General features: G+C 46.9%; 1 protein-coding gene across 5 annotated transcripts in view; it reads right to left on the bottom strand.

The window, feature by feature from the left end:
- Nucleotides 1-25,789, bottom strand: part of NPHP4 (nephrocystin 4) — a 106,619-nt gene that overhangs the window by 22,369 nt on the left and 58,461 nt on the right. The window contains exon 33 of one of the 5 annotated variants that reach the window (XM_087944522.1): nt 10,320-11,095. The exons of 3 other annotated variants lie outside the window; for them this stretch is intronic. The gene's annotated coding sequence lies outside the window, so the exon portion shown is untranslated. Of the gene's footprint in view, nt 1-10,319; nt 11,096-17,294; nt 17,726-25,789 lie in introns of those variants that run through there. One more of the 5 variants, XM_087944518.1, reaches the window with a different exon arrangement.

Genomic DNA, 25,789 nt, shown 5'->3' with positions numbered 1-25,789 from the left:
CTCACTCAGAACGACAACGAGAAGCCTGAAATCCTCCCCGGAGCTCCACGGCTGAAGTGGAATTATTTTGAAGGACGACGAGAGCCGTTTTAATTATACTTTGAGGAAGGAGCTGCGTTTGGATGAAGGCGGCTTGAAGTGGGAGGAACGTTATCAGCCGCGCACAGGCGCCACCAGGCTGGATCGGAGGAAACGCGAAGGATGCTCACAGGGCAGAAGAAGCTACTTCAGAAGGACAAGAAAACAGGCAGTGAACGTCAACTCACAAAATATTTCTCTGGTCTTTTTAGAGTTGCCAACAGAAACGGGGGGGTGGGGGAAGGGGTTTAAAAGAGCAGTGCGGCAGCTTGGAAAGCAAAAGTGCATTCCACAAATGTTTTCAGAGATAGTAACTAGGTGACTGAAGTTTCTGCCGTGCAAAATTCTAACTGGAGAGCCTGATTGATGACTCTGGGCTATGGAGGTGTCCCATTGGAGAATATGAATTACGATACACCCAGAGGGTGGAGGGAAAACCAGGATCAAGGGAGACAGTGAATGATGTGCCTCAGAGTCGGCTACACCCAGGCAGTGCTGGCATGTTTACGCCTAATAAAACGGATTTATTATTATTATTATTACTTTTTCTAAGGGCTTTTTTTTCCTTCTTCTGAAGATGGACATGCGCACACCCACCCACACAATCTGGATGACAGGATACAGAAGGACAAATGACACTTATTCTGACTCGTGTTTTTTTCCACCCCATTTCCGAATCAATCTGTGAGGGGGAAAAACAACACAGCTGCTGAGAAGGATTTACATTTCAATGTCTTTTCTAAGGATGCATTTCTGAACGGATTTGGTTCTGCCTCCTTAACCCCACAATTCCTAGAAGCCTAAAGTTGTGAGGGGCGTTGGAGGTCTTCTGGCCCAGCCCTTTGCTCAAGGCAGGAGACCTCATCCCGTCCCATCTCTCCTTGAAGGCCTCCAGGGATGGCGCACCCATCATTTCCTTCCTTTGGTTAATTGTTCTCACTGTCCAGAAATTCCCCCTTACTTCTAGGATGGATCTCCCCTTGGTTGGTTTCCATCCGTTGCTTCTTGTCCTGCCTTCAGATACTTTGGAAAACAAGTTGACCCCCACCTCTTCTTTGTGTTAAGAGGGGGTCGGTTTATTCTCCAAAGCCCCCGAAGGCAGGACAAGAAGCAACAGATGGAAACTCATCCAGGAGAGAAGCAACTGGAATTAAGGGGGAATTTCCTGACAGGGAGGACAATGAATCAGTGGAACTGCTTGCCACCAGAAGTTGTGGGTGCTCCAAAACTGGAGGCTTTTAAGAAGAGGCTGGACAGCCATTTATCCAGAATGATATACCTGCTTGAGCAGGGGTTGGATTGGAAGACCTTCTATGATTCTGAGAAAAATGATAGATAGAAGAGAGATGAGAGAGAGATGAGAGAAGAGATAGCTGAGAGAAATGATAGATAAAAATAGATGATGAGATACATGATGAGAGATGATAGATAGATAAAGATAGATAAAGATAGATAAAGATAGATAGATAGATAGATAGATAGATAGATAGATAGATAGATAGATAGATAGACAGACAGACAGACAGACAGACAGACAGACAGACGGATGGAACAGGTTCCCTTCTGAAGTTGTGGGTGATCCATTGTTGAAGGTTTTCAAGAAAAATCATTTTTTGACTTTTGGAGAGCCATTTGTCCGGGATAGTCCAGGGTCTCCTGCTCAAGGAGGGGGTTGGACTAGAAGACCTCCAGGGTCCCTTCCAACTCTGCGATTCTCTCTTCCATTCTACCTTCTCTGGTGGCCCCCTGATCCCCCATTCCAGCCTTCTGGTCTCACAAGGACCTTCCTCCCTCCCGCCCTGAATTTCCTTCTCCTTCTCCAAGAGCTGGGAGTCCCTCAACGGGGAGGCTGAGAAACCCTACGCCGAGGTTCGACTTCCCACACCTCCATCAGCGGAACCAAAGCGTGTGTAATTACAAGTGCTCGGTTTCCCCTTAAGCGGTTGCTAAGCTGTTGCAACGCGGGCACCGGTGCTACTCCATAATTACTTGCAGCTCAAGGGAAGGAGACCAGCTGTCCCCTTGGCACCAGGTTCCCCCAGGCTGTCCAGTCCTCTTTGCCTTACAAGGCCGCTCTTTGGAATGAGACAGTCCATAATATCAGATATTAATGGGAGGACGGGGCATCCGGTCTGGTTTTCAGCACTGTCACGATTGTAACGCTCAGTGCTGTGGCATTTCTAACGGTTGCACTGCCTGCATTGTTCTGGGGGCCTCTCTGAGCTTGGTGGATTCATGACCCAACTAGGCAACATCATCAGAGGGGGGAGGAAGAGGAGGAGGAGGAGGACTGTGGGGTCCTTGATGCTCTCCGAGACTCTCTGAGAAGGAGATAACAGATAATCAGAGTTGGAAGGGACCTTATAGGTCATCTAGTCCAACCCGCCACCGAAGCGGGAGAAGGATTGTGGGGTCCTTGGTGCTCTCTGAGCTTGGTGCTTGTTTTTTCAGACACTTCATTACCAAACTGGGTAACGTCATCGGTGCTAGAAGGGGGTGGGGTTTGCAAAATGGAGGAGGAGAAGGACAGGAGAAGAGGAAGAGGAAGAGTTTGATCCGAAATGCTCTTTGTTTTTAAAGACTGAACAATATTGATTCGAAGATGCTGCTTCAAGCAAAGAACTTCATTTTGAAGCTGGGAGAAGAATGCTAAAGAATGAAGAAAAAGAAAGAAAGAAACTTGCCTTCCACGGTGTCTATTTCTGTTGGAGTTGGGTTGGACTCAGAAAGGCATTTATAGATGTGTGAAACTCAGCTACAAATTAGGATACAGTCATATACTGTCATATAAGCAAGCTTTTTCCCCCTTCATCCTTCTGTGTTGGAACGGGCCTTTGGAGGCCATTTAGTCCAACCCCTTTCTCTGCTTTTATTTGATTTGGAAGACGACTTGAAGATTTTATATAAACGTTTCCCACCCACCCCTCAAGCCTGGGATTCAATATAGGAATGACCTTTGTGTGCCAGAATTTTGTTATTTTTTATAGTTAGCTTTTTGGAAAGAGGGGCTGGAAATCTTGTTTTATTACTCTGCCGCGTCTGTGTGTGTGTTCCTTCCATTAAAAGGTTTTATTGATATATTTTCTGACCTTTTTCGTGTTAAACACACACTATTGCATTGTTGCAAAAAAATAAAAATAAAAACCCCAACCAAGAACAGCAAAAATTTGGGCTGGATTTTTCCATGGCAGCTACGATTGGGTTTAAAATAAAAAAGCAGGAAGTCCTGGACTTACGACCATCATGGAGCCCCAAATTCCTGTTGTTAGGCTGGAAGGGACCTCGGAAGTCATCTAGCCCAACCCCCTGCTCAAGCAAGAGGCCCTGGATCATTTCAGACAGACAGAAGGCATTTGATCAAGTAGGCCACGCCCTACTTCTCATGCAAGATAGACTGCAATGCCAACCGATGGACCCACAACGGGCCAAACAACCACACTGAACGCGAAGTCCTCCACGGACCCACGTCTACAAGGATGGAAGTGAGCAGAGGGATACTTCAAGGTCTTGAGCTGCCAGGACCCTTCAACACAACAGAATAACAGAGCTGGAAGGGGCCTCAGAGGTCACCTAGCCCAACCCCCTGCTCAAGCAGGAGAACTTCTACTATCCCTGTCGACGGCTCCTTAATTCCAGGAGTTGCTTCTCTCCTGGATGAGTTTCTGTCCTTTGTTTCTCGTCCTGCCTTCAGGGGCTTTGGAAAATAGCTTGATCCCCCCCCCCTCTTTGCGGCAGCCCCCCCAAATATTTTCCACCTGGTATCTATCCCCTCCTTCTTCTCTCCTCCCGTCCTGGACATTTTTCTTGTTTTCCAGCAGGTCAAAAACGGAACCTGATCACCTTCCCTGCAAGTTATTTCAGAGGAAACTTCGCTTTTGTCAAGGACAACAAGAAGGGGCAGAAACCAACAAACACCGGAGTCCTTTTCGAGTGCGCCCATGTCAAGGACTCTCGCAAGGTCACGCCAAAGGCTGACTGACAACCGACACACAACGTACCCACAACTCCCGGGTGCCTCTGCCTGAAAAATGGTTTCCCATTAAAAGCACATCTGTTGATACAAGGGGGATGAATACAGGCATGATTGTTTCCACCTTGTGTTAGCAAAACACATTAGCGGAAAAACAAAGCCATCTGCCTTGGAAAAAAAGAGAGAGAAAGAAAAAGAGAGAGAGAGAGAGAGAGAGAGAGAGAGAAACAACGTGATTTGTTATTCATTATGAGAGGAATTTAATTGATGAAAAAAAAATCCTTCTTTTGTACGAGGAAAGAGAAGGAGGGAGGAGGAGACGCCAAAATGTTTGGCGACATTGCAAGATGTTTTCCTGGCTTCTTGTTTGCATATTCGGGCAGAAATTCTGTTTTATTTATCAAACAAATTTATACAGCAGCCCAATTCGTGCGCAGGAAGGGACCAGCTGCGCATGGACCAAGGACAATTGTTGGGCTCCGTCGCTGGAGGTTTTAAAGAAGAGATTGGACAACCACTGGACCATTTCCTACTCAAACATGGGGGTGGGCTAGATGACCTCCGTGGTTCTTCCAGCACGAGGATTCTGTGTTCTAATCTGCCATGTGGAGGGTGAGTTCACATTTGGACACTGGAGCCAAAATGATGATGTTCCTCTCTTGGCTGACCCAGGAGAAAATGCTTGAGGTCTAGAAGCTTTGGAGGGCTTTTCAAATTGATCAATCAGACCTACGACCTTCAAACCAGATCCAGGGCCTTCTAGGTTTCCAGAAGAAGACTCCTGAGGACTAGCGTCTTTGGAAGGCTTTTCAACTTGGAAAATTAGACTTCTCACCTTCAAACTGCAGGTTTTGCCGCGTCCCAAAGGTCCCTTGATCCCCTTTTGTGACCTCCTGACTAGCCAAGTCATTAGGGAAGCCAGATTCCCTTAACAACCAGGTTACTAACTTCACCACCGCACTGATTCACTTAAAAACTGTGGCCAGAAAGACTGTAAAACGGGACAAAGCCTCACTTAACAACAGTCTCGCTTAGCAACAAACATTTGGGGCTCCATCATGGTGGTAAGTCGAGGACTACCTATATTCCATCCACTTCCTTAACTTTTATCAAAAAAAATTCCTGGTTTTTCCCAGGGACATTCAGATCTACTGATTTCTCCCATCCAAGTTAAATATATATAAGATATAAGATAAATAAATGTATATAAGATAGAAGATATATATCTTATACGGCAGAGCAAAATTCATCACAAGAACTGGGAAAAGTTTCTTCCATTGGGGATCTGTCCGTAAGCCAAGACTGGTGTCAGAAAAAGGGGATCGAAAGACAAAAAAGAAGAGAGAGAGAGAAAAGCTACGGAGGGAATTCACACTGAAGAGTCTGAGACCAAAGTGCGCCAGGCAAAATTGGAGACCAAAATCTATCTCGGTTAATGAGGGGCTGAAATATAATTAGTGTCTCCGCTGGGAAATTTTATTAAGTATATCAGGGGTAAAGTCGCTTAGAAGAGAAAGGGAATTTATTTAGGGCTTATCGTGAGACGCGCAATAAAACTTTGTGTGTTTGTGCCCATTAGTCCTCTACTTACAACCACCGTTCTTAAGAGAGACAGTTATTAAGTTCCCCCCCCCCTTTTACTGCCTGTCTTGCCACCATTGTTAAGCAAATCCGTCAGTTATTAAATGAGTCCCACGGTTGTTAAGTGAATCCGGCTTCCCCATCAACTGGGGGGTCGCAAAAGGGGACCACGTGACCCTGGGAATGTCATAAATACGAGTCAGTTGCCAAGGGTCTTTTGATCATGTGACCATGGTCGTTAAGTGTGAAGAGCGGTCATAAAATTTGTTTTCAGTGCCCTTGTAACTTGGAACGGTCACTAAATGAACTGTCGTAAGTGGAGGACCGCCTGTACATAAATCCATAAATAAATACATACACAAACAAACAAACAACATACAAATAAATAAGACAGACAGACAGGAAACAAATAAACAAATAAAAACAGAGGTGCCAAAGTCAGCTTGGAAATATCAGCAAAGTAATTTCGGGTGCCAGGTCCAAAACCAGAACATTGCAGAACATTTTGGTTCCAGGGGGAACCGAATTGCGGGCAAAAAGAAAATATTGCCAGACAGAATTATTTCTCTGCGTTTGATCCAAACGCTGGGATGGAATTAAAAAAAAATAAAATTGGCCAGCCAGAAATGAAAGAGAATATATATATATATATATATATATATCTGCCCGACACAAATGTCATTTTGGGAGGAAAAGAAGTGTAAACATCGCCAGGGTCTCTCTCTCCATTCACCAACCTCTCTCTCTTTTTTCTGGCTAGGAAAAAAAACACCACAAAATTTTTATATACCATTTGGTGCTATTTAGAAAGGAAGTCCTTGAGTGACGACCACAAGGGAGGGCAAAATTTCCATGGCTAAGCGGGTTAAGTGAGCTTTGCCCCGTTTTATGACCTTTCCTGCTACTGTTAAATGAATCACTGCAGTTGTTAAGTTAGTCACATGGTCATTAAATGAATCCGGCTTCCCCATTGATTTTGTCGTGCAAGGGGATCAATGTCAACTCATAAAACGTTCCTGAATGGCCCCTTTTTCCAGTGCCACTTGTAACTTTGAACGGCCACTAAATGGTTTGTTGTAAGTCGAGGCCTTTTCTGAAGTTTTCACAATTTCCCACGAAATAAAAGTGCATTTTGCTTTATTTATTTTCTTCCCCCTGAATCTTGCTGGGTTTGAGGGGAGGCATTTCTCCCCCGCCTTCCAAATGGTTATTTTAGCATTATTTTCTCTGCCTTTTTGTATTTTATACTTGGATAAATATGAATAAAAACTTTGAAACCACGAAAAATATATATATTTAAGGTCCTTCGCACAATGGCCTCTCTTCTTTCTCCATAGATAAGTAATTGAGTGTGTATTATGCCTCAGCCGCATTGATAAATAGGCTATAAAAATTCGCAGGAGACCCCAGCTAAATCAATTTATTTCAGTGCTTTTGACACCGTTGTGTTCCTGGCAGAGACTTTGAGTATCTCTGGTGTAATTTCCCACGGAGTGATGTGGTAAGAGGATGGGCATAAATTATCCTTAAATGCCAGGCAGATAATGAGGCTACACTGGCACAAGAATTATGGGGGTTTTTTCCCTCTCTCTTCTGGCTTTAGTGGCCGGAGGTGTCATTCTTGGACTTGACGTAACCTTTGCAAAATGTTTTTTTTTTAAAAAATGGCGCCTTGAAATTTATGGGCTGTGAGAACCTAGAAGGTCCTGGATCTGCTGTGAAGGTCATTAAGCCTGATGATTGTCCAAATTGAAAAGCCCTCCAAGGCTACTAGTCCTCCTGGGAATCTAGATGGCCCTGGATCTGGCTTTGAAGGACTTCAGTCTGGCTCGCCAAGTTGAAAAGCCCTCCAAAGCTTTGGAATTGGGAGGAGGAAGAGAAGGAGGTGGAGAAGGAAGGAAAACAGGAAGGAGAAAGGAGTGGAGGAGGAATCATAGTGGCAAAGATGGAGAAGGAGAGAAGAGAATGGAGGAGAGGGAAAAGAAGAAGGAAAGTGGAGGAGGAGGAAGACGTTGATGACTAGTAGCCCTGGGGAATCCCTTCCTTCCTTCCCCTCCCTTTCTCTTTCTCTCTCTCTCTTTTCTCTCTTCCCTTCCTTTCTCCAGCCCATATATCTGAATTTTGGCACTCTTCCTTCCATCGCCCCCGCCAAGTCTGCTGATTCAGAACCAGAAACCATTCGCTCCCCCTAAAAAAAAACCCAAAGTTTGGCCAAACCTCCCCAGGAAAACTCGAGGCCCAGCTGAGATCCAGAGAAATTTGGGGCCCGGGGCGAACAGCTGCAGCCTGACAAGGCAGAGACGCTGCTGCCAGCCAAACTACACAAAACTGCACAAAACCATGAAAAAAGAAAAGCAAACGAAGAGAAGCCGCCTGTCAAACAATGCAGCATCATGAAAAAACAAAATCACATCAGCCTTGCAGCAGAGGGGGAAAAAATCTCGTCTTTCTTCCCCCGAGGAAAGTTTGCCAAAAGAAATCCAAAAGTAAAATGGGGTGAAATTCTCCAGGCCCTGTTCAGTTCTTTATTAAGTACAGGCGGTCCTCGATTTACCATCCCAACTGAGCCCCCAAATTTATGTCGCTAAGCGAGACATTTCTCAAGCGAGTTTGGGCCCATTTTACGACCTTTCTCGCCTTTAAGTGAACCACTGCAGCTATTAAATTATGAACATGGTTGTTAAGTAAATCTGGCGTCTCCCTGTTCAGTTGTTAAGTGGATTTCCCCCCCGCCTTCAGTGCCGTGGTAACTTCAAACAGTCACTAAACGAAACGGTTGTACTAAGGGCTACCTGTACATAAATAAAAATAATTTTTAAATGCTTATATTTGTTTTTGAAAATATCCCCTTTGGGAAATTTGGCCGAAGGAGGAGGCCGGAGTGGCTGGCAGGGACAAAGGAGAGGTTGATTCGAACAAACCTGGATAGATTTGTAAGGAATGAAAAAAATCATCTGTTTGTGGGGGATTATAGCAGATTTAATGGTGATTAATAACCAGCCGGACAGGCCAAGCCCCTGACTTTTTTCGGAGGAAAAATGCGAGATTAACTTTGGGCATTTGCAAAATGTCTTAAAATTAAAATGCACGAGGGAGGAGGAGGGGGGGTTGTGGTGGAAAAAACCCACCCCAGGTTTATTTTTCTTCCCCAGCCAAAAACACCTCCACCACATCTCGCAACAGCTGGTTTCCCAAGCTGTTGAATGGGGAAATGATGGTGAAAATAGAAAAGGCGGCAGAAAAGGACAGAGAGTTGAACCCAAAGCAGATTCTTTCTCCAGGGGTATTTTTTGGCAGCCTTAAAAAATAAAAAAAAATGGCCCCCTCATTTCTCAAAGAGGTAGGAAAATATCAGAAGGGCAGAGCTGGAAGGGACCCTGGAGGTCTTCTAGTCCAGCCCCTCTACCCTTCTGGACAAGTAGCCATCCAATCTCCTTTTGAAAATCTGGAATCCTTGGCAACTGACTCGTTTTTATGACCGTCGCAGTGTCCCGGGCCCCCCGGGACCCCCTTTTGTGACTAGAACTCCCCGTCTCCTGGTGATCGGTCCAAAGTCTCCCAGCTGCCTTTCGTGGCTAAGGCGGGACTAGAACTCACCACCTCCCACTAGAAAGCCTAGAGCCTTAACCCACTTCCACCCCACTTCTGAAAATAAATGAGGTGGCAAGAGGCCTTTTCACTCTCATTTTTTAAACAGAAAATAATACACCCACTTCCTGGAGTGGCTTGCAACGCCACCACCCTGATCGCACGCATGATCCAAATACCACAAAGGGGAAACCGAGGCTGAGCGGAATTTGGACCAGCTACTACGCACAGCTTTAAAAAAGAAAACTTACCTTTCCCACCCCCCCACCTGTGCCTAATGTTTGATTGAAAGCCCCAAGCATGAACCCTCCCCCCTGCCTTGGAAAACGGGCCATCCGTCAGATGAGATCCTGACCAAGAGGCCTGTCTCCACCTGGGACCGAAGCCCCTTCTGTGTCCTAAAGGCAGCTTGGCGGAAACATCTGTTGCCTTGCTGGTTGCTCAGCTGGATGGTTCTTCCACCGGACTTTTAAACTTCAGAAGAGCCCGCGGGGGAGGCATTTGTCACTGGAAACGGTCCCTGTTGCTTTTAGCCAGCTATTAATTTTTTTTTATCTCGCTCTCGCTGATTCGATACAGTAGGGTTGGAAATATCTCCCGCCGCGTTGAGAGGATGGTGAGCTTCCCCACGGAGTTGGTAAATAAAAGCGTTGGAGATCCGCGGTGGAGTAAAGGAAGAAACCTCCACTCGGTGGAAGCTGCCCGGTTGCTAATCAGATTACTCGCTATGATTTTTAAAGTAGAGGACGAGAGATTCTCTCTCTCTCTCTCTCTCTCTTTTTAGCATTATTCCAGGGAATCTGGAAATGCTCCCGGGTCCAAAAACGGTGGGTGACAAACTTCGGTTGCAAGATTTGAGGAGTAAAAAATCGGAGTACGGCAAGGTGGCGATCAAAATTTAGAGCAGGGTATCTCAACCTTGGCCGTTTTAAGAGGGCTTCATCCATGCAAGGGCCCAACATCACAGCACCTCCAATGTGATGCGATAGCAGACTTCCAACATCTGAGGGGCTGCCCCAAAGAGGCAGGAGTCAAGCTATTGTCCAAAGCCCCCGAAGGCAGGACGAGAAGCAACGGATGGGAACCAACCAAGGAGAGAAGCAACCTGGAATTCAGGAGGAATTTCCTGACAGTGACGACCATTAATCAATGGAACTGCTTGCCACCAGAAGTGGTGGGTGAACCATCACTGGAGGCTTTTAACAACAGACTGGACAACCATTTGTCCTGAGTGATGTAAGATCTCTTGTGTTGGACTAGATGACCTCTGAGGTCCCTCCCAACGCCGTCATTCTGTATTCTGGTCCATCCCTGCTTCCCCGCGACTGCCTGCACCTCCTTATCATAGCTGCTCCTCTCTCTCTCTGTCGAAGCTTCAGCATTCATCAGTCCTCGTCAGACAAGGGGCGCAATGGCTGAGCTGCTTAATTAGCCAAAGGAAGCTGACAGCCACCGAAACCCAACGCGGTGGTGGCGGGTTGCTCCGTATTAATCATGCATTATAATACACGACGGCTGGGAGGCGGTTGTGACTGATGAAGTGATGGGACCTGGGTGTTGGGTGTTTACAAGTCTGGGTCTCCACGTAACCCCCCCCCCAGTTCTGCTTCCCCTCTCAGGTGCTCCATCAAATATCTCCCTCAGCTTCCAAGCGCCGGTTTTCCCGGGAGTTCCCAGGAGTCTCTGTTGCCATGGTGATCTTGGAATTCATCAATGTGGATTTCTCCCTGGGGTTTGCCTCTGACAAGTTGGGCTCGGGGTAGCTGTTATTTTCCAGCTGTCTCTGCATCCTTGATTGATCGAGCAGAGCTTCCGCATGGAACAGGCCATGGTTCTCAGCACAGCGTGCGGTGGGACCAGGAGATGTCACAACCAGAACTGGAGAGAGACACAACGACAATAACACTTTTGTTTTCCACGCTGGAGCGGAGGGTCCTCAAGGTGATTCACAGCCTTGTCGATATTCCAGAGTCTTCTCCACCGCTCAGACCACCCTGTCTCCAGAAAACCAAATATGCCCCCCCCGCCCCCCGCAACCTCCTTCTGGGTGGAGTCGTGCCCCAGTCAGGACTGGAAGAAGATCCATGACGGAAAGCAGACTTCTTGGAAGGACGAGGTGACCTTATCCTTCATTGTTCTCTTCTCTATACACCCTGGTGAGACCACCCTGCCTCCAGTTTTGGTCACCACGGTATCCAAAAGATGTTGAGACTCTGGGAAAAGTACAGAGAAGAGCCACCAAGATGATTAGGGGACTGGAGGATGAAACAAGTGAAGGACATTTGCAGGGATTGGTTGAGCCTAGTCTAGTGAAAAGAAGGACGTGGAGTGACATGGTAGCAGCCTAGCAATATCTGAGGGGCTGCCCCAAAGAAGACGGGGGGGGGGAGTCAAGCTATTTTCCGAAGCCCCGGAAGGCAGGAGAAGAAGCAAAGGATGGAAATTCAGCAAGGAGAGAAGGAGGAAGTTCCTAACTGGGAGAACAATCAACCAGTGGAATAATTTGCCTTCAGAAGCCGTGGGTGCTCCATCCCTGGAGGTCTTCAAGCAGAAGACGCTATACTATTCTGGACCAAGGGCTGTCCAGTCCCTTCTTGAAGGCCTCCAGCAACGGAGCACCCACAGCTTCTGGAGGCACACTGTTCCACCCACCCATCCGTCATGATCTTATCTATCTCAGAATCATAAGGCTGGAAGGGACCTTGGAGGTCTTCTAGTCCAACCCCCTGCTCAAGTAGGACCATTTCAGACCAACGGTTGTCCAACCTTTTCTTGAACGCCTCAAGTTCTCCAGAAGTCCTTCTTTGGCTCTCAGAATTGGCTCCTTCGGCTGTTGTCCTCCTCTCAAAGAAAAAACCCACCAGACTGTCCCCAGGGCCAACCGTCTCACAGCTTTCCCCCCACCCCTTTTTCACGGCGTAATATATTGTCTGCCCCATCTTATCTCCTGTCTAGTCATGCCTCCAAATTATATCTGCTTCTATAAATAAAACAAGAATTCTCCTGCGAGGGAGCCTCTAAATTAACAGGCATCCAGCGATAATTAAATCGGGTAGGAATTAAACATATATTTACTTTCTCGTCCGGCCCTTCCAGGGTGTAGAGCGCGGAGGAGACAAAAGGAGACAAAATATGAGTAAATGAAAAGAAAATAAAAATTCTCCTGCTGACATTTGTGCAACACCCTTCTCAGCTGATAAGGAAATAGGAGACATTCATAAAACATAAAGGAACAAAGACGTCCTAATTAATCTTCCCAGGAAAGATGTAATTTTCTTATGCAAATTCTAATAGAAGTTTTATTGCAAGGGTTTCGGGGTTTCTCCCTCCCTTTGTGCAACAATTTCCTTGACCAGATCCATCCTGGGACCATCTGGGAGAAAAGAGAACATGCCGGAAGGTTCTGGAGAATTCTCCCCCTCCCAAAACAGAAAGCAAGACCCAGGTGATCCTTGGCTTCTGACCACCATCAGGACCAGAATCCTCAGCAAGGCGGTGGTTATGTCAGCCACACCCGATTTCACGAACTTTATGGCCCCGTTGCTAAGAGGCAAGCCAACATCTTCTAGAGTTTGCTCAGGCATGGGGAGGAGAACATCTCCCGTGTGGGAATGCCCTACCTGGAACAAGGGGGGGCTGCTTCCACGCGGCTTCGATCCTCATCCAGACACCCTGCGAGCGAGCATCCCTCCTACAGCCATGTTTTACATCCTCACAACGACACCCAGATGATGCTTCAGGATGCTGGAAATCAGAGCCCCCCCCCCCCCCGTTGCAGTGTGAGAGACCCTCCCTGCCTCGATTCGCTCAGTCTATTTTCCTACAACCCCGTAATTCAATTTTCTTCACATCCTCCTCCTCTTCCTCCTCCTTCATCTGGCATCAATGCATTTTCTGCTTCCTATCTTTCAGGATAGATCCCGAAACTAGCAAAACTTGAGGGCACCAGCCTCATCTCCAGGGATCTGAGTGTTTTATGAGTTGACACTGAGATCCACAACTGTAATCCAGAGAGTGGAGAAGACACACAACCTTATTCTGGGGAAGAGCTGGAAGGGGCCTTGGAGGTCCTCTAGATGTTGGTTGCCTCTGCTCAAGGCAGGAGATCCTACACCACCATCCCAGTCAGAAGGTTGGCCAATCTCTTCTTGAAGGCCTCCAGTTGATGTCTTTGAAGTCAACACTAAATGCTGATTAAAAATCTGTATTTTTGCAGCAAGAGGACAACCATTTGTGTTGCTTAACCCTGGGCAGCTTTTTTGTGTTCCAATTAACGCAAATGCTAAAACACGGCTCCACTAACACAAATAAGTCACCGTAAGCAGCTGTACTCTCCAAGAACATCCTGTTGGAACAACTGTCTAGTTGCCCAAGAGTTACTTTACGGCTCGCCCAATTCCCCCCCCCGCGCTGCCTACAATCACCTGAAGATGGGTGTTGCCTTCAACAATGATGGCAGAACCATTCCTAAGGTTGATGGGGTCCAGTTAAAGCGGTGATTCCAGAAGTTTCAAGCCAATCTGGAAGGGGCAAACATCAGCCAAGGTCCCTGCAGGTCAACCCGAGTTACAAAGGATAGTCCAGAGCCTCAACGGGGCCTTTACCGGTTGGCCACCAAGAATGGTTTGAGCTGGGAGTTAATCCCACCCGGAATGCTCCTCCTTGCACGTGAAGCACTGAAGGCCCCACAACCCTTCACCACACAACCTCCTGGCAGCGGCTCTGGGTTGGCCTTCCATTCTTATTGGCAGGGAGGGAGGAGAAAGAGGCAGAGAGAAAGGAAGGAGAGAGAGACCAAAAGAGGGAGGGATGGAGGAAAGAAAGAAAGGGAAAGAGGAAGAAAGGAAGGAAGGAGAGAGAGAAAAGGGGGGAGGACATAGAGAAAGGAAGAGAGGGAGGGAGAAGGAAGGAAGGACACAGAAGAAGCAGAGAAGGGAAGGAAGGTAGTTTAGGATAGACCCCCCCTCCTATTTTCATGCCCCCCCCCCAGCCTTCAATTTTAAAAACCTCTTTAAGAGAAAACAAAGCGTCAACAAAAACTTAAATCTCATCCTAACATGGGGGGGGGGGGCGCTCATCGGCTGGGGGAAGGGCAGGAAAGGAAAATTACAGGTCAGCCACTGCAAAAGACCCTCCCCCAGGCCTCACCGCCCCCCCTCTTTTTTTCCCAAATGAAAATGAAGTCCTCCCTTAATTTTTTGCAAGCAATTCCGCCCGGCCTCCCTTGCAAAGAGGGAGGTGGGAAGAGAGGGGGGGGGAGGCGAAGAGCAGACCAAATCAGACCCACCGCCACCCCCTCCCCAATTTGGCTGCCTTCACCTGGCCCCCTCCCCAGCCCACTTGTCCTCCTTTTCTGCACAAATCCCCGCTCTGCATGCCCCCCCAGGGCTGCCAGCTCAGCATCTGAGGCCAGAGCCCGGGAAGGTGGGGGGTCCCCCCTGGTTGCCGAACGAGCCGAGGTTCATTAACCCTCCGTAATTAAAGCTGCTTCCCTGCGGCTCTGATTAAAATGTTAACATGGGCTAAAGCGAGACGATCCCTCTGGGCTCCCACTTTTGGACGGGGGGCACAGCTGGCGGCGTCTGGAAGGACGGACAGATGGACAGACGGACGGTCGGGGACCTGGCCAAGCAGCCAAGGGCAGAACCGTCTCCTCTCCCCGAAGGTCCTCCGTTTAATCCGAGCGACGGAGCCCAGGACCTGCCCATCGCTAGGATAGACTTACAACCGTTCGTTAACAGCGACCACTGGAAGTGACAAGAGCCAAGTATGGGGTTGGATCTAGTCTAGGGAAAAGAGCCAGGCGGGACACGATAGCCGCCTTCCCGCCTTTGGGGGGCTGCCCAGAAAAAGAGGGGCTCCATCTAGTCTCCAAAGCCGCAGAAGTCAAGACAAGAAGCAACGGGTGGAAACTAAACAGGGAGAGAATCGACCTAGAATTAAGGAGGGATTTCCTGACAGGGAGGACAATTAGACAGTGGAACAACTCGCCACCAGACGTTGTGGGTGCTCCATCACCAGAGGTCTTCAAAAATAGGATGGTCAAGTCTATTATTCTGGTTGAGGAGGAGGAAGAGGAGGAGGAGTGGGGGGCACTAGGCCAGAAGACCTCCAAGGCCCCTCCCAGCTCTGGGACTCTGCTGCAGTCGCTCTGCCAGTCCATGGCCCTGAGGGCGAGAGGAGCGGAGCTCTTGCCAACCTGGCTGTGATTAATAAGTCTGCCGATGAAGACCGACAGGCTGCTCCGGCAGCCGTATAATAGGGTCTGTCCACCCAGCCCCCAAACTCCGTGGTCCCTCGGCCGTGGCTTCATCTTGGCAGGGCAATTATCTGGCCGTGACCGCCGGAAGGCCGGCTCTTTCAAATTGGAAGGGGACCCAGGTGTGCCAACGTGGATTAGTTAAGCACAACGTAACTAGGTTAGTGGGGAGGGGGGCAAATCCAGCTCGCCTTGCACAAAGGTGGACTTGCAATTCTGAAAGGAAGGGAGGAAGAGGGAGGGAGGAGAAAGAAGAGAAGAGAGAAAGGGAGGCAGGGAGGGAGGAGGAGGAAGAGAAGGAAAGTGAAGTGAGAAAGAAAGGAGAGAGGAGGGAAGGAAGGAATTCAAGGCCCCTTCCTTTGCTCTAAGAGAAGAAAAACAGCATTTGGGCCCATCCCCCGTCCCTCTGAAAAGGAAAATACAAAATTCAGTGAAACTTCCTCCCGGCCACGAATGGAATAAACCGACTTAGAGAAGCAGGCGGCCCTTCGCAGAGCTTTCTCTGAATTCTCCAGAAATTCTCTTTGATCTACTTTAATCAGAAGGGGTCTTTTTAAAATGTGGTGTGTGTGTGTGTGTGTGTGTGTGTGTGTTTTTCTCCTCCCTTTGCAGGTTGTTCACCCAGCGCTGTCTTAATCTGTCCTGGGGCTAAAGGAGAAGAGGAGGATGCGGCCGACAAGACAGCCCTGAAGGAAAAACAGGCCGGCTTCTCTTTGAGGTGATGCAGCAGGTAAAAATAGGCCTTAAATGCGACGTAGACCATCAAAGGGAAAGACTAGAAGAGCCCATGCAGGTGGTCCTCGACTTACGATGGCAAGGGAGCCCGCCCGTTGCCGTCGTTCCTTGTGAGAGTGGTGGGGAAACGGCTGCAACCAGGCTGAATTAAAGGACACGTCCAACTTTGTTCCTATAGGAACAGGGGCTCAACTTAATGACCACAATGGAGCCCCAAATTTCCGTTGCTAAGCGGGACAGCTGCTCAGTTTTACTTTGCCCCATTTTACGACCTTTGTTGCCACGGCTGTTAAGCGAATCGGGCTTCCCCGCATTGACTTTGCTTGTCTGAAGGTCGCCAAAGGGCCTGACCCCCAGGGGAACTGCCACCGTCATAACTATGAGTCAGGGGCCAAGCGGCAGAATTTTGATCCATTTTGACCGCGGGAATGCTGCAACGGTCGTAAGTGTGAAACATGGTCCTAAGTCACTTTTGACAGCACCGTTGTAACTTCGTCCCCATGATTAATTGATCTGGGATTATAGAATAACAGAGAGGGATGGGACCTTGGAGGTCATCTAGTCCAACCCCCTGCTCAAGCAAGAGACCCTCTACCATCCTGGTCAAATGATGGTCCAACCCTTTCTTGGAAGCCTCCATTGATGGAGCACCCACAACCTCTGGAATCGAACCCTTCCACGGGCTCATGGATCTGGGATTACCGAATAGCAGGGTTAGAAGGGACCTTGGAGGTCATCTAGCCCAACCCGCTGCTCGAGCAGACCTTCTCCCCAATTCCGGGTGATTTGCAAGGATGCCACAGGCCAGGCTTGGAGGGGAGACCCACAGATCCCCTCATCTTTGCTGGTCCCTTCCTAACGCGGCTCAGCTAAGCCTCTTTGACGGCTTAACGACAAGCCACCTTCTGTTCAAACCATCTTTGTTTCTGCAGCTGTCACTGGATGGCCTATTTTTCTGCCTCTGATCTGACAACTGAGAGGAGACCAGCTGATAGAAGAATTGCACAGCCTGGAGTGTGTGTGTGTGTGTGTGTGTGTGTGTGTGTGTGTGTGTGTGTGTGTGTATGTGTATGTGTTGGAAACTTAAAATACACTTGTTTTATTTTTCTGTGATTTCAATCCGCAGATTGAAGGGGAGAGTTTCCCACTAGGTTTTGGTTGTCGGAAGAGCAAGCAGGAAGCAGCTGCGATGCTGGAGGAGACGTGGTGGTGGGTTGTGGGTTGTTGTTTTGCTGCCTTTTTCCTTTTTTAAAACTTCCTTGGTGTGTCTTATTTGTTCAGCACCCTCTGTGAGTCAGTGGGAGTCTGGAAATATGGGAACACACAACTTAAATAAACATGTAGACAGTTGTGTTAAGTCTGCAGGCTGTGCGGTGCGTGGAAGGTGCGAATGCAAGGGCGTCTGGATAGGAACGGCCCTCATATCAGGGAGGGGGAGGTGGAACGGTGTCCTTGTGGTCAGATGGACCTGTGGTCAGGGGAGGTTGGCTGGTGGGAGACCACAGCAGGAAGACCTGTAGGAGAAGGAAGGGGAGGGGGAGGGAGGGAGGGAGGGAGAGAGAGAGAGAGAGAGAGAGAGAGAGAAAGGAAAGGAAAGAAACAGTGAGCCAAGAGAATTGGTTAACATGCAAGATTTGCTGATAAAGAAACACGGGGAGCTCAAAACGAAGTCGAGATAATTGACTGCAGAGGGATTTCGTTTTCAATAGTTTTCATAGGCACAATTAAAAGGTTGATTTAATATAGATAAAAAAGTCATTGGAATTGGGGGAAGAAAAAAAACATAAAACAGAATTTGAATTGGGTACAACTGAGGAACATGCGAGGACTAAAAACTTTTGCTGGAATTGGAAACAGAAGAATTTAAAGAGTCAAGAATCAAGTGGGCTAAGAATTTGGGTTATGGATTTTATTTATCCATCGATCCATTGTCATTGTCTATGTGTCTGCCTATCATCTATCAATTATAACTATCACTTATCTATATCATTTACCTATGTCTATTTAACTATTTCTATCTATATCTCTATCTATCTCTATCATCTATTTATCCCTCTATCATCTATCAATCTGTAGGTATCATTTGCCTATCATCTGTTTGTCTACTTATCATCTATTTCTTTTTTTCTTTTCTTTCTATCTATCCATCCACCCACCCATACCTACCTATCTACCTAGTTTTCTATCTAGTTCTCCTATCTAATTTTCTATCTATCTATCATCTATCTATCTATCTATCTATCTATCTATCTATCTATCTATCTATCTATCTATCTATCTATCATCTATTTATCTCCCATCATCTATCGTCTATCATCTATCAATCTATAATATCGCATATCTACATCATGTTTCTATCATATCTGTCTACATCATCTACCTGTCTGTCTATCCCCACCATGACCAATGTTCTATTTATCAAGACTTTCTATATTCTTCTTGGTTACACCCCAATTCTGGAAATTTATCCCCTTAGGAAGAGGCTCAATTCACACCCCACTTGGCCCTATATTTCATTCAGCCACCAAACACCCAGCCCCATTCTTTTTCGTGTTCTTTTTTTTTAAGCCTCCTATCGTACCCCGTGTTTGCAAGGATCCATCTTATTAATTTTAATGTTGGAAATGGCTGGCAATTAATTTCTTCTGGCCTTGAAGAAATTAAAAGGAGTCAATCGACTCAGGCCTATAAAAGGACATTTTTTTTCTTTTTTCTGGCAAGCGAGTGCAACCAAAGAGATGATGCTTTTATCTCTGAACATCATGCGTGATCAAAAGGTTGGATAGCTTTGGGAGAAATCGCCCCGGACGATGCAACATATATATATATATATATATTAATAAATTAATGGTTTAATGGCGCATTCTGTGGAAATGCTGCGTTTGATTGATGGGGGGCAGGGGAGGACTGTAGCTCAAGGCCTCAGCCCCTTCCCCAAAAGAGGAAAATGATAACAATTATTTTCTAATTATTCTATATTGCAGCAAATTCTAAGGTTAATTATGATGATTTAGAGATGTGGCTTTTCCTCATTAGCTACAGAGTTAACACATTTGGGAAGGGGAAGGAACTGGAAATGCCACATTAGCAGGCGTGTAATTTTGAAATTTATCTTGAGAAATTGATGGCCCCCGTAATGGTCCTGGGTCCGGATGAGTTCCACCCTCGCCCAGCTCCACAGATAATAGAATATTTTAATAGCTTGGATCTCGTGGCTCCGAGAGGAACAGGGGCGGAAAGCGGCTCCCATCAGAGGAGGCACCTAAATTATTCAGCCCCAGATATTAAAAATACCTGAAGGATCGCAAAAATGGATAAGAACGAGTAAAAAATGTGTCTTTTGATCAACGACGAAGACCTGGGCTTGCAGGAGTCGGCCGGGGTGACTTTTGAGTTGCCGAGCAGAGCTGGAGACGAGGAGGATTAAAGGTTGGATCAGACTAGAACCAGAGGCCAGGTGTGGGTGAGCTCTAGTTTCGACTCGGGTAGGAAAGACCCCTGGGGGATTTCGGGTCAATCACAAGGCCCCAGGGCGTTCTAGTGCCACTGTAGCCATAAAAGACGCCAGGGGGACTTTGGACCAATTGCCAGGAGACGGGGAGTTCTAGTCCTGTTTTAGGCGCGAAAATCGGCTGGGTGACTGTGGGCCAGTCCCTCCCTCTCGGTCCAATCCATCTCACATCCCCAAATCCCAGATATTATCCAACCTAACCGTCAGGTAACAGATAACAGATAATCAGAGTTGGAAGGGACCTTGTAGGTCATCTAGTCCAACCCCCCACCCAAGCGGGAGACCCTACACCATTTCTGACAGATGGGAGTCCAGCCTCTTCTTGAAAGCCTCCAGGGATGATGAGGCTCCCACAGCTTCGGAGGGCGAGGACCTCTTCCCTAGGAGGCGGCTCCCGGAATTAATAAAGGAGAGTTTTAATGCCCATCAGAGTCTCTGGAGCTCATAAAATATATTTCGAAAAGAACCACCTACCGTCCAAGGATGAACATGAGGAAGGAGGGGGGGGGAAACCAAACAAACCCTATTTATCTTTAACCCCAGTTCCATAACTCTTGCCCTGGGAACGACGCATCGTTTTGACTGATGAATGTTGATCAAATTATATTCCGGTGATTTAAACTGGATTTAGGAGCCCGCCTTCCCCCGCCGCCTACGCACAAATTCAATTTCCCCGGCTTAATAAAAGATGTAAATATGATCTACGGAGGGCATCTCTCGGCTCGGAGAAACGGGTTAGGCTGGAGATGGATCGGCTTCCCTCTCGGTGGGGGGCTGCGTATCTCGGTCCTTGACTTACGACCGCCCTGGGGGTTTCCATGGCTGAGCATGTTTTGGCTGTTAAGTGAGTCACGCCTCATTTCAGGCTCTCTGTCTCTCTCTTTTTAATAGATCTCTATGAGCCAGGAAAGGGTTAATCTTATTTTTTTTAACCACCCGAAAACCTTTCATTTTTTTAAAAAAAAATCCGTGCCACGTTTAGCATCGATCGGCCAACCTGAGCCACCACACGCTCATTAACATTTCAGAAATCGTTATGCAATGTTGATATAATATTTTTTCCCCCTCATCCTTTAAAGATTTAATTTAGCACATCCCGGTGTCAACAGATTCCAGTGACTATTGTATAAATAAATAACACACACACACAAACCCCTCCATTAGGGATTGTGACAGAGGGGGAAGAGCCCCCTGGGGCCTGTTTGGCAGCATTTCCTGGAAGGATCTTATAATAGTCCCACAAAATACAGGTAGGACTCCAGCAGGCTTTTCCCTTCTCCTCCCTCCTCCTTCCCTCCCTCCATTCCTCTCTGTCTTTTTTCCTTCTCCTTTCATTCCTTCCCTTTCTCCTTCCTTATTCCCTTCCTCCATTCTTCCTTTTTTCCTCCCTCCCTTTCTTTTTTCCTTCTCTTTTCCTTCCCTCCCTCCTTTCCTTCCTCCCTTCCTCCTCCTCCTCTCCTCTCTCCCACCTTCCCTTCTTCCCTCCCTTCTTCCCTCCTCCTCCTCCCCACTCCCTTCTAGCCCTGATGACACTCCCTAGTCGGGTCACGAAACGTCTGCAAGAAAACTGCCAGGCTCTGTGCACCCTCCTTTCCCCGACCGATTCACGCCCCCCCGTCCTCCGTTTCTCCCCTCTTAAGCCAGAAGTAATCAAGATCTGATTTGTAAAGCTGTTCCCGGGACTTGTCGGCAGCCTCTGCCAGGCGCCATAAATTTTTTTAAAACCCTATCTGGCCAGATCGTAATCCTCCTTCCTTCTTTCCCAAGATAAACTGTTTATCTAGTCCCATCCATTCCAAGGTCCCCTCTCTCGCCCGGGGGATATAAGAGCTCTCGTCCTTCCTCTGACGGCCCATTTATAACGGGGTCCTCTCCGAGAAATTGGGGAGGGGCCCTTATCTCTGTTGTGGGATCTCATTTCTTTATTGTTTCTCCGCCCGAGAAAGGAGAGCTTTCCGGAGCTCAGCAAACCTTGGGAAGAGAACGAGAGGGCCTTCAGAGCGGAGGCTGGGGGTGGGGGGGGGGAGATGCCTGCCCAAACCTCGACCCCGCAATTTCCGTGCGTCTCTTGGGGTCTTCAGGGCATGGACGGAGTCAGGGCCCCCCATCCAGCGGGAGAAGCGAATGAGAAACAAGAAAAACATCCCAGAAAAGGCATTTCATCACTGCAAGGCCAGCAAACTTCAGACCTGCAATTTAACTGCAGGATTTGTATTTATTTATTTATTTTAAGTGTGTGTGTGTGTGGGGGGGTTTCCTTTAAAAATGACCCCACAATGCTAGTTTTGGCCCTGGAAGGAGCATTGCCAGCCTGGTCAAGGCGAAGGCAAATTCTGCCTTGAACTAGGATGATTTGGAGTAAATAGGTGGGCTCCCTCTTTCCGCACCCCAAGGCCTGCCATTTAGATTGTTTTGGGACCCAGCAGGGCCTCGTCTAAACCCCACAATTTTGGGTTTTTTTTGGTCATGGTGTTATTTCTCCTTCCTTTCTTCTCCCTACTCTCTATTTCTATTTTCTTTCCTTCACTATTCGTTTCTTTCCTTATTTCTCCTTCATTTCTTTTTTCTCTTTCCTTCCCTATTTATTTTCCCTTCCTTATTTCTTCCTCCCCACTCGGTTTCTCCTTTCTTTCCTTCCCTCTTAATGTCTTTATTTCTCCTTCTTTTCTTCTCTCTCTCTCCCCTCCTCCCTTCCTCCCTCCCTCCCTCCCTTCCTCTCCCCTCCCCTTCTAATTCTACCTGGAATTATTTGTCCTCCTTGCATCAAAACCTGGATCAAACTCAGAGAAAAGAGAAAATTCTATCAGTCATTAATAATAACAAATAATAATCACAAAACGGCACAGCAAGCATGAATTTCCCAGGAAGAGACTGAACATTAATTTCCAGGAAAAGCAGAAAATGAGCAAATAAACCCCGTTATTGGCATTGTGATGTATTTATCATTATAAACGGCACCGAGACTCTAGAAAGGATATTCAAATCGATCAATAAATCCCAGACACAAACCTGCTACAAGCAAATCAGTTCAAATGGAAGAGGGGGTAGGGTGAAAATCAATATTTTTTTTTTTTTTAAATAAAACTTCTTAATATGTTTTTGCTAAGATTTGGACAAAGATCGCCCTGGGCTCACAAGAGCAAAGAAGAGAGAGAGAATGACAAACCTTTTTCGAATTTGTGGATAAAAAGTCATTGGCTGTGAGAGGAGTGGCAAATACTTTCAATACAACAATAAATATTGGACTTATTTTAATATTGTGACTTTAATTTTTTTAGAATGCAATGCGGTATTACAATTTTAATATTGTAAGCTGCTCAGAGTTATCCCATCGTAAGAAAGGTGAGAAGGAAGGAAGGAAGGAAGGAAGGAGGCAGGGTACCTTCTAAATATGTTCAACTACAAGTCCCATGATCCCGGCCAGTGGCGACTATCCCTAGAGCTTATAGGAGATGTAATAATGCCAAAATCTGGACAGTTCTGATATATCTGCTCTCCCTATCGATTTCAGGCACTGATTATCAATTTCAGATACTGATCAATTAATCAATCGATTAATTGGGTTTTTTACATCCTTTAGGAAACTCAAGGAAGTGAACCGAGTCCTCTCTCCTCCTCCTTCCCCCCCCCCCACAACAACAACCCTGCGAGGTGGGTCGAGTCATCCCCCTGGCTGGGGTGAGTGGGAAGACCTGAACTCGTGTCTCCCTCCTCCCAATCCAGCCACTTGGTGCTCTATTCTCTCTGCCAAACAAGGCAAGAATTGTCGTTCAGTGGCCAATGTTGGAGGGAAAGGAGAATTTTTTTTAAAAAAAATTCACGGATTGTGGACTCATCAAAATTCAGGCTAGAGAGGAGGGGGAGGTCCCAGAAGGATGTCAGCATCTGTTTCTTCGTGTCTCTGGCGGTTCCAGAAAGCTCCGTGTTAAACAAGCAGATTGCAATTAACTTCGTTGGCTAAGGTAGCCCGAGAGGAAATTAACTTCAGCTTATCTGAATTACACCATCCGCCCAAATTCTGAGAAGAGGGTAAGAAGAACGAAAGCCTGGAATGTAAGCCCAGAGGCGAGAAGGCAGCCCCCTTTCTCTGCAATGGAGACCGGTCAGTTTCAAAGCTCTCCCTGGAGGAAGTCGGAAAGAAATTCTCATGATCCCCAAGAATGAGGTAGAAAACCAGAAGCCCAAATCTTTGCTAGAGAATCTCAGAAGAAATTCTCAAACTTCTCAAAAATAAAGTGGAAAACCAGAAGCCCAAATCTTCCCTAAAAGAAACTTAGAAGAAATTCTCAAGTTTCCTGGAAAAAAACAAACCAGAACCCAAAATCTTCCCTGAAGGAATTTAAAAGAAATGTTCAAGCTTCACAAAAATAAGGTAGAAAACCAGAAGCCAAAACCTTCAAAGTCAAAGCCCAGCGGGAAACCAGATTCACTTAACAACCGTGTTACAAACTTCAACCCCTGCAGTGACTCACTTAACAACGGTGGTAAGCCAGGTTGCTAAAGGAGGCAAAACTCACGTAACAACTCCCTCGCGCGGAGCAAGCAGGAAATGTTGGCTTGTAAGTCAAAGACGTATTTATTACAGGCAGAGAAATTGAAAAATAAAGACATTAAAAGGCTGGATATTTAAACTGGAGACGGGAAAAGTTTGAGGGGTTTTTTTCTTACAAAAAAAGGAGCCGATTTATGGATTATATTACAGAAGTGGAACAGCTCAACAATAAAGGGCTTTTATGAAGGAAATAATAACAGGAGATAACGGAAAATTCAAAATAGTAGCTGCCACGGTATAAAAGAATAAGAAATCGCGAAGAGAGGAGAGAAGGCTGAAAGTGGATTGCAAGCAGTCCTCGGTTTAGAACCACAACAAATTTATTGCTAAGTGAGACTGTGAAGTTAATTTGGATTAACTTTCTTGTTAAGTGAATCGTGGTGATTCCTGTGGGACCCAAGATCAAAACTTCCCAAAACTTGCCATTTGAAGAGATGGCATTCCGTTTTGTCGCAGACGCCGGGGGTTGAAATGAACACAAACACACATACACAGCCCTTGAGCAGACACACCTGGAGCTGCCCAAAAGGAGCCGAGGGATGGAGGGTAGAGAGCTGAGTTAATTGCAGACCCTTGGCCTGATTGCAAAGGCACTTCTGTCATTAACCCAGATGCAAAACACACCATTACCGAGCGATGAAGCCGAGAAAACTTCCTCGGGGACAGAGAGTTTTACAGGAATCGCTTTGTGCAATCTTACACCGGTTGGAACTGGCAATCGCGAGAGGAGGGGGGAGTATGATTGGAGTTATGAAAAGCCGCCCCCGTTGGAGCGGGATGGGGAGCCATCCCACCCTCCCAAAATGTTCCGACGCACTGCAGCCTTTTGTAATCTCCATTGGTCAATTGCAGAAAGAGAGTAATTTATTCTGAACAGCTTACAACCCGCCATAAGGCCTTGGACATCCTTAAATGACAACATCTGGCCATGCCAAATCTTTGGGAAGGATTCTAGAGGTTGGCCAAAGGGCCAAATTCAGTCTAAACATCTGGCTGGCTGTTGACAAAGGATAATATTCCATCGGCATTGACTAAATCCCAATCAGTCAATTACAAAAGGCAGCTTGGCTTGGAATGGCTTAAATCCTGCAACAAATTCCTTAGCACTACAACCACATCTGTTTCTCTCAGATCCTCGGCAAAGATTACACAGGTGGCCAAAAATGCCCATCCCAGTCTAAACATCTGGCTGGATGTGCAACAAACAACAGCAACACTCCACAGAGAGAGGTGTGTTCTCATCTTGAAATCAAGCACACATTTTTAATTTCATTTTGACAAAAAGATGGAGCTGCCTCCTTCCAATTTTCAGCCCCATTAGCCCAGCCGCAATAACAACAAACCAATTTTGCCGGCTTCCTTCTAATTACAACTTAGGCACAATTTGCAAAGAGGAGGAGAAATTAGTTCCTGACATTAAAACTACGACGGCGACTGGAAATGGTCATCCGGTGGTTCTGGGCCTGGGAACCTGGTCTTTGTGGCGTCCCTTCGGACAATGGTTCCAGATGTCGC

This window comes from Notechis scutatus, chromosome 16 (assembly GCF_049901735.1).
Source record: "Notechis scutatus isolate UNSWTSFEM ecotype Mainland chromosome 16, rNotScu1.2, whole genome shotgun sequence".
Taxonomy (NCBI): domain Eukaryota; kingdom Metazoa; phylum Chordata; class Lepidosauria; order Squamata; family Elapidae; genus Notechis; species Notechis scutatus.
Note: the sequence above shows the minus strand (reverse complement) of the source record. Positions and strands in the feature narration are given on the sequence as shown.